The sequence below is a fragment of the Neovison vison genome, chromosome 13 (genome assembly GCF_020171115.1).
Source record: "Neovison vison isolate M4711 chromosome 13, ASM_NN_V1, whole genome shotgun sequence".
NCBI lineage: Eukaryota > Metazoa > Chordata > Mammalia > Carnivora > Mustelidae > Neogale > Neogale vison.
In genome coordinates this window covers 43974331-43981327 of record NC_058103.1, presented here as the reverse complement: position 1 = coordinate 43981327, position 6997 = coordinate 43974331, and the positions used below count along the sequence as shown (strand labels likewise).

Sequence of the window (6997 nt, the reverse complement as noted above, 5' to 3'; positions counted from 1 at the left end):
AAGTTACCCAATGAGCCAGAAAACAATAAAACCACCATTAACCCAGCTGGGGGTGATTTTGTGGGGGTTCTGAGCCTGTATGCCTTGCCAGGATCTTACATTGGGCTGGAACACAGAAGAAGGCTATCCCAGGGTGGGTAACAGTTTCAACAGTGCCCTGAACGCACTGAGCACCGGACTAATATTTCTTAAACCAACAAATAAGAATTTGCAGGAAGGAATACCATTTTAGTTAATTTGCCACACATGTACTATCTGGGTGGGAAGTCAAGCCAGCAAAGTATTATGATGTGGTTTGGTAAACACTGTGTAGCTTTATTCTCATTGTCAGGAAAACCCAGCTGGGTCTCAGTTGCACTCATCGTTTCTGAAGTCTCTTCTTTTTTTTCTTTTTAAATATTTTATTTATTTATTTGATAGAGACACAGCAAGAGAGGGAGCACAAGCAGGGGGAGTGCGAGAGAGAGAAGCAGGCTTCCAACTGAGCCCGATGTGGGGCTCGATTCTAGGACACTGAGATCATGACCTGAGCCGAAAGCAGGGGCTTAACCCACTGAACCACCCAGGCGCCCCCTGTGAAGTCTCTTCTTGCTCAGATTCTGTGATTCTTTGAAAGGTGCTTGGACCAGGGACAGGCTTCCAGTCTGAAGGAGGGTGATCTTCGGGCTTTGTGTCTCCTGGTGATGACTATGTCTTCTTTGTTGCAGGGCATTTTGATTTCACGGCTGTCTTTGGGGCAGGATAATTCTTTGTAGTGGGGCTGCCCTGTGCCTTGTACAATGTTCAGCAGCATCACTGGCCTCCTAGGTGCCAGGAGCATCTCCCCATCTGACCCAAGTGATGAAAAGCAAGCCGCTTCCTGGCGTTGTCTGGTGCTGCCTGGGAGGCCAGTCTGCCCCTGCCTGAGAGCCTTTGTCTCACGGGAACAAGGAGACAGCCCTGTAGACGATGTGGGAAAGCCCACTCTGCGAAAAGCGGTTTCTGCTGGAATCTCTCATACAGCATGCAGGTTTGTGGATTTATCTTCCCAAAACATTTTATTTAGCGTACATCAGTGCTCACTGCAGCAGAGGGTGATCACTGCAGCAGAGGGTGGAGGGGTGGAGGGCCCCCGGAGCACAGCGAGGTTCTAGGGGTAGATAACAACGTTGGTGATGTCTGCCGGTGAAGTCATCCTTCTGTCCATACTTCCTCCTCTGTTCCTTGTGTACGGTTGTGGTTCTAGACTCTGAATGTACACTAGAAGCATTTGGGAGGCTTCTCCAAAAATGCCATTCCAGGCGCCATGGCCAGGATCCTGACCAGGCATCTGTATCAGCTGTGAAGTTGGGGCTGGGAGCCTTTGGTGTGGCAAGGAATGTGGGCTTTGGGACACGCTGGGCTTCGGTCTCAGTGGGCCAAACTTCTCTGGGTTAATTGTTGAGCAAACTGGGGATAATTACAGCTTTCTTGTGTGGTGGCAAGTTAAGGAGGTAATATTTGAAGGAAGGTCTTATTGTGAGGGGCGTAATAAGTGCTCAGTGAATGCCCTTTCCTTTCTGCCCTGTTTTTCCTGATCTACTTCCTCTTTCTCCATCACTTCCTCACGGGGTCCTAGCCAGTCTCAGGCCAGTGTGGGATCTCTGTATGGCTGACGAGGTGAGGTTGGCTCACTCACAGGGGCTCCATGTAAGCTCCTTGCACCTGGAAAGCAGCAGTTTCTGCACAGTTTTGAGGCACGCGGCCATGGCAGGGCTCTGAGGGCTCTCCCGGTGTATCCCCAGAGAAGATGATCAGAGGGGCCAGCAGTGAACTGCCAGGCAGGACCAGGGAAATGCATGTCTGGCCAGGAGTCTGTCTTGATCACCCCCTATTTTTGTTTGCGTTTGAATGGGGGAGGTGGGGGCTGCGACAGAGCCTGTGTGCTCCTAAGTCCAAGTCAGCAGAAGCTGATGTGCAAAGGAGAGGGGCCATTCATTCTTTCATTCATTTACCCGTTTAAGTTCTTGCCTTTTTAAAGGCCCCCAGAATTGGAACAATGCCTTGGTTATGTTGAACTCGAAGGTGATACATATCCTTGGCAGGAATCTTCCTGTGATGTCCGCTGGCCCTCCTGGAGGCTACTGACAGCCACAATGTTTAATCAAGAGCCGGGGTCCCCTGTGAACCTATCTGTGCCTGGGCTTTACAAAACCCCATTTCATCAGGTAGAAATTAGTAGGCACGAATGTATTAGCTGGGCGTTGAAGTAGCCTTGTAAATAAGTACAAAAGTTATACCCTCACCAAATTATTTCTCCCATTAATTGTCTTCCCTTGGAATGCACTGCTTATAAAAATATGAGATGGATGTTTTTCAGCGGTTTGCCAGAAAAAGCCAACTCTGGGCAGGTGATTTGTAACCAGAAGCTCTGGGTAGACTTTTTGAACCTAAGAAATCTATTATGGACATTTCACTAGACCAGTGGTTCTCAACCAGGGGTGATTTTGTCCCTTAGGCAACATTTGGAATTGCCTGGATACAATTTTTCATTGTCACCACTAGGGGAGGGTGCTCCCGACATCCAGAGAGTAGAGGCCACAATGCTGTGAATGATCATATAAGGCACAATACAGCCCTGCCCTGGCATGGGGATGTGAGTTCTCTGCACCCAAAGTCCAGCTCTCGCCTGTTGAAATATCTTGCTCAGCTTGGTGGTGGTCATTGTTAGATCTGGGCACACTGTGGCCAAACAGTGATGGTGACAACTGTATTCATGACTGTTTCATTAATACCTGCTCTGAGCCCGAGCTGGGCCCTTCACAGATGTTATCCTCCTGCCCTTACAGCAGTCCTGGGTCATGGAGATAGCGAGCAGAGCCTCAGACAAGGGAAATTGCCTGGCCAAGGCCACAAAGTCCTAGGTAAAGGAGTCAGGGTCTGTACCCAGGCCTTTTCCTTCCAGAGCTGGGGTTGCTTGTTCCTGAGAAAACCAAGGGGCATGGCAGTGGTTAAGCCATTCTTTTATTTTTTTAATTCAGCGTCGGGATAGATTTTTGAACAGGTGGTTTTCCCTTCCTTTAGGTAGCCTAGAGTTGAACTAAATTTTCACCTTGTTAGGGTCCGATCAAAGGAACGAGACTGATACAAAGCGAAGGTCAAGCAAAACTTTATTTCGCGCCAAGCATCAGGAATCAAACAACCGGTCAGAGCTACCTCTTACGAAAAGGCGGTGACGATGAACCCAACAAGGTCACTTCCAAGAAGGCCACTCTGGACGAGGCCGCTCTAGATGATGCTGCTGTTCCGCAGATGAGGCCACTCCGTGATTGGAGCCGTTCCCAAGAAGAGGCCACTCCCAAGACAAGGCCACTGCTCAATGAAGTTGCTCCCCGGACAAGGCCGCTCCCAAGAAGAGGCTGTTCTGGGCGCCTGGGTGGCTCAGTGGGTTAAGCCGCTGCCTTCGGCTCAGGTCATGATCTCAGGGTCCTGGGATCGAGTCCCGCATCGGGCTCTCTGCTCAGCAGGGAGCCTGCTTCCTCCTCTCTCTGCCTCTCTGCCTACTTGTGATCTCTCTCTGTCAACTAAATAAATAAAATCTTTTAAAAAAAAAAAAAAAAAAAGAAGAGGCTGTTCTGGACAAGACCATTTCCTGGATGAGGCCACTCCCAATGACGAAGAAGCAACAATGACAAGGAGGACAACCCAGATGACACAGACTCTGCTCCCCACGATGCTACTCTGACCAGGCTTCCACCCGGAGGAAGCCACCACTGCGGACAAGGCCACTTGTGGTTTGGGGTGGCGAGGCATTTTGCAGCGAGGCTGCTGGTGTCTAGGGGCCGTTGGCATCTCAGGGCTGCTTACGCCTCCAGACCGCTGGCATCTAGGGGCTTCAGGTGTCAGGACCGACTGCTGGCATCTAGGGTCTGTAGGCATCAGGACCAGGCATCGAGGGACCGCTGACAACTGGACCGCAGATGTCTCAGGACCGCAGGCGTCGAGGGACCGCTGACAACTGGACCGCAGATGTCTCAGGACTGCAGGCGTCGAGGGACCGCTGACAACTGGACTGCTGGGCCGCCGCCGGAGGCTGCAGGCGGCAGGCGGCAGGCAGTGGGCCGCCGCCGGAGGCTGCAGGCGGCGGCGCTCGGGGCCGCCGCCGGAGGCTGGAGGCTGCAGGCGGCGGCGCTCGGGGCCGCCACTGGAGGCTGCAGGCTGCAGGCGGCAGGCGGCAGGCGGCGGGCCGCCGGAGGCTGCTGGCGGCGGTGCTTGGGGCCGCCGCCGGAGGCTGCAGGTGGCGGCGCTCGGGGCCGCCGCTGGAGGCTGCAGGCTGCAGGCGGCAGGCGGCAGGCGGCGGGCCGCCGGAGGCTGCTGGCGGCGGTGCTTGGGGCCGCCGCCGGAGGCTGCAGGTGGCGGCGCTCGGGGCCGCCGCCGGAGGCTGGAAGCTGCAGGCGGCGGCGCTCGGGGCTGCCGCTGGAGGCTGCAGGCGGCGGCGCTCGGGGCCGCCGCCGGAGGCTGCAGGCGGCGGTGCTCGGGGCCGCCGCCGGAGGCTGGAAGCTTCAGGCGGCGGCGCTCGGGGTCGCCGCTGGAGGCTGGACCGCCAAACGCGGTTATAGCTCTTACAAGAGCTGTTACAGCTCTTCTATACACCGTTGACTCCCCTGCTCTTCTGTGACTTCCACCGCTCTCCGCTCCACTTCACCGCTCTCTGCCGACTTCACCGCTCTTCGCTCCACTCTCCGCGGACTCGGCTCCACCGCTCTCCTGCAGCAGCCCCGGCTCTCCTGCAGCAGCCCCCCCCCCCCCCTTTGACAGCCTGGCAGAGTAACCTTTATGGGGGTGGTTAAGCCCCGCCCCTACACAGGTGGCCAATTGAATTCCAATTTTCCCAGTGGATATACATACGGCTTACTGATTGGATGTCTCCACTCAGTCTGCCCCACCCTTACATTCAGGGTCCACAAGCAAGTTCCTCTGGGAGGGGCAGACCCTTACATTCCCCCCTTTTCTTTGGAGATTAGTCAAATCCTTGACTTTTATATTGAACATATAAGACTAACATTTTATCGCCCCAATTTTCTTTAGTATAGCAACAATACACTCACAGTTTCTTTAGTCTTAGTTTCAGTCTATGGTCAGCAGGGTCTTTTGGCTGCATTTCCCATTTCTGGAGGGCATCCTTACTCTCAGCTCGTTTGACATGACCCGCATGAACCCAGGCCCTGATGCCTTCCACTTTTACTGCCGTGGGGGTGGTTAGGATAACAGTAAATGGTCCCTTCCAACGAGGCTCCAAATTCCCCACTTGATAGCGACGTATCCAAACCAAGTTCCCGGGTTGGTAAGGATGTGGTTCCACCGTCTCTGTTCCAGTATAGGCAGTTTGGATCCCTTCTTTTTAAGACAGACTGTAATGCCTGCAGTGACTGGGGTATAGACTGATCAGTCATTTCTGCTAGGGCAACCTCCTGTAACCTAGGACAGAGCTCCCAAACATTATTTTAAATGGGGTCACCTTGTTTATTACATCGTGCCCTGAGAGTAAAAGGAAGGAGATTTTCTATCCACCGCCAGCCTCCAGAATTAACTTTGTCAAGGTCTTTTCGAGAGTCTGGTTCATTCTCCTTGCTCAGAGCTCTGGGGCCAGTAGGCACACTGTAGTTTCCAGTTAGTGCCTGTGGCCTCGGCCATCTGTAGTGCCTTGGTGAATGCAATCAGCTTTGCTTTTCCACCGAGATCCTATGTGGCAGGGCTGTCATCCAGAGTCTCTGCCCAGGAGAAACCATTGCAGCCCCCGCATACCTCTTTTCCACTGACCATGTAACTACTCCCTTCTGTGAACAGAGTCATTTCTGCATCCGGGAGGGGAGTGTCTCTGAGATCCGGCCTTATTCCTGTGACTTGGGTTAAGACCTCCCCACAGTTGTGTGGATGGTCAGCTAGCTCTTCTGGCAGCAGTGTGGCTGGATTTAGCACTGCTGGGGGTCGGAAGGCCACTTTTGGTTCATTGAGGAGAAGGGCCTGATACCCCGTTACTCGGGCGTTCGTCATCCATCGGTCTGGTGGAGTCCGGAGAAGGCCCTTAATCGCGTGTGTGGTGGTTATAACAAGATTTTGGCCCAAAGTTAATTTACTCGCATCCTTAACCAGGAGGGCTGTTGTGGCAATTATGCGGAGGCAAGGAGGGAACCCAGTTGCTACTAGGTCTAGTTTCTTGCTAAGATAGACCACTGGCCTTCACCATGCCCTAGAGTCTGAGTCAAAACTTCTTTAGTCAGCCCTGCCTTCACATACAAGTGGAAGGGCTTGGTAACATCTGGGATGACCAATGCTGGGGCACACAGTAAGGCTCTTTGTAATTCCCAAAATGCTCCTTCTGCCTCAGCTGTCCACACTCTACCATAGTGAGTCCTCCCTTAGCCAGTTCGTAGAGAGGTTGTGCCATCTCCGTGAAGGTAGCATCCACAGCCCGCAGTAGCCAACCGTCCCAAGAAATTCCCTCTTGGAGATCAAAGCAAAAGCAACCGGTATTCCCTGGCAGTCTTCCATCCAAGTACTAACCAGGCCCGACCCTTCTTAGCTTCCAAGATCAGACGAGATCTGGCGCCTTCAGGGTGGTATGGCTGTAGACAATCATAAGGTTCTTACCCGATATTCTCAGATGAGTGTACGTGACACCCTATATAACATGGAACCATCCTCCCCTTGCTGGAGGAAGCTGAACTTTCTCATACCCTACTGTTACCTTAATTTGTTCAGGCTTGGTTAGCTACCATATCTCTCTCGTTCATAGTTACATTGGCCCCCGGCCTTCTTGGGCTACTGATGCCTTGTGGTCATACCCATTCTGTACAAAAGAGGAGGTAGTGGAGGGTTTCTAAGTGCTTGGAACAGAATGATGTTTCAGACAGATGGACATGTTGTTCAAAGATGCAGAGGCTGCAGAGAGCCAGCATATTCAGAAACGTGCCAGCAGCTGCACGTGTATCAATCGGGTCAGGTCCCTGGCAGCCTCCAATGGCCAAGATTTGAAGCC

At 53.1% G+C, this 6997-nt stretch overlaps 1 pseudogene; it reads right to left on the bottom strand.

The window, feature by feature from the left end:
• Positions 1 to 6473: 6473 nt before the first annotated feature.
• LOC122895166 lies at positions 6474 to 6592 on the bottom strand (annotated as a pseudogene).
• Positions 6593 to 6997: the final 405 nt, after the last annotated feature.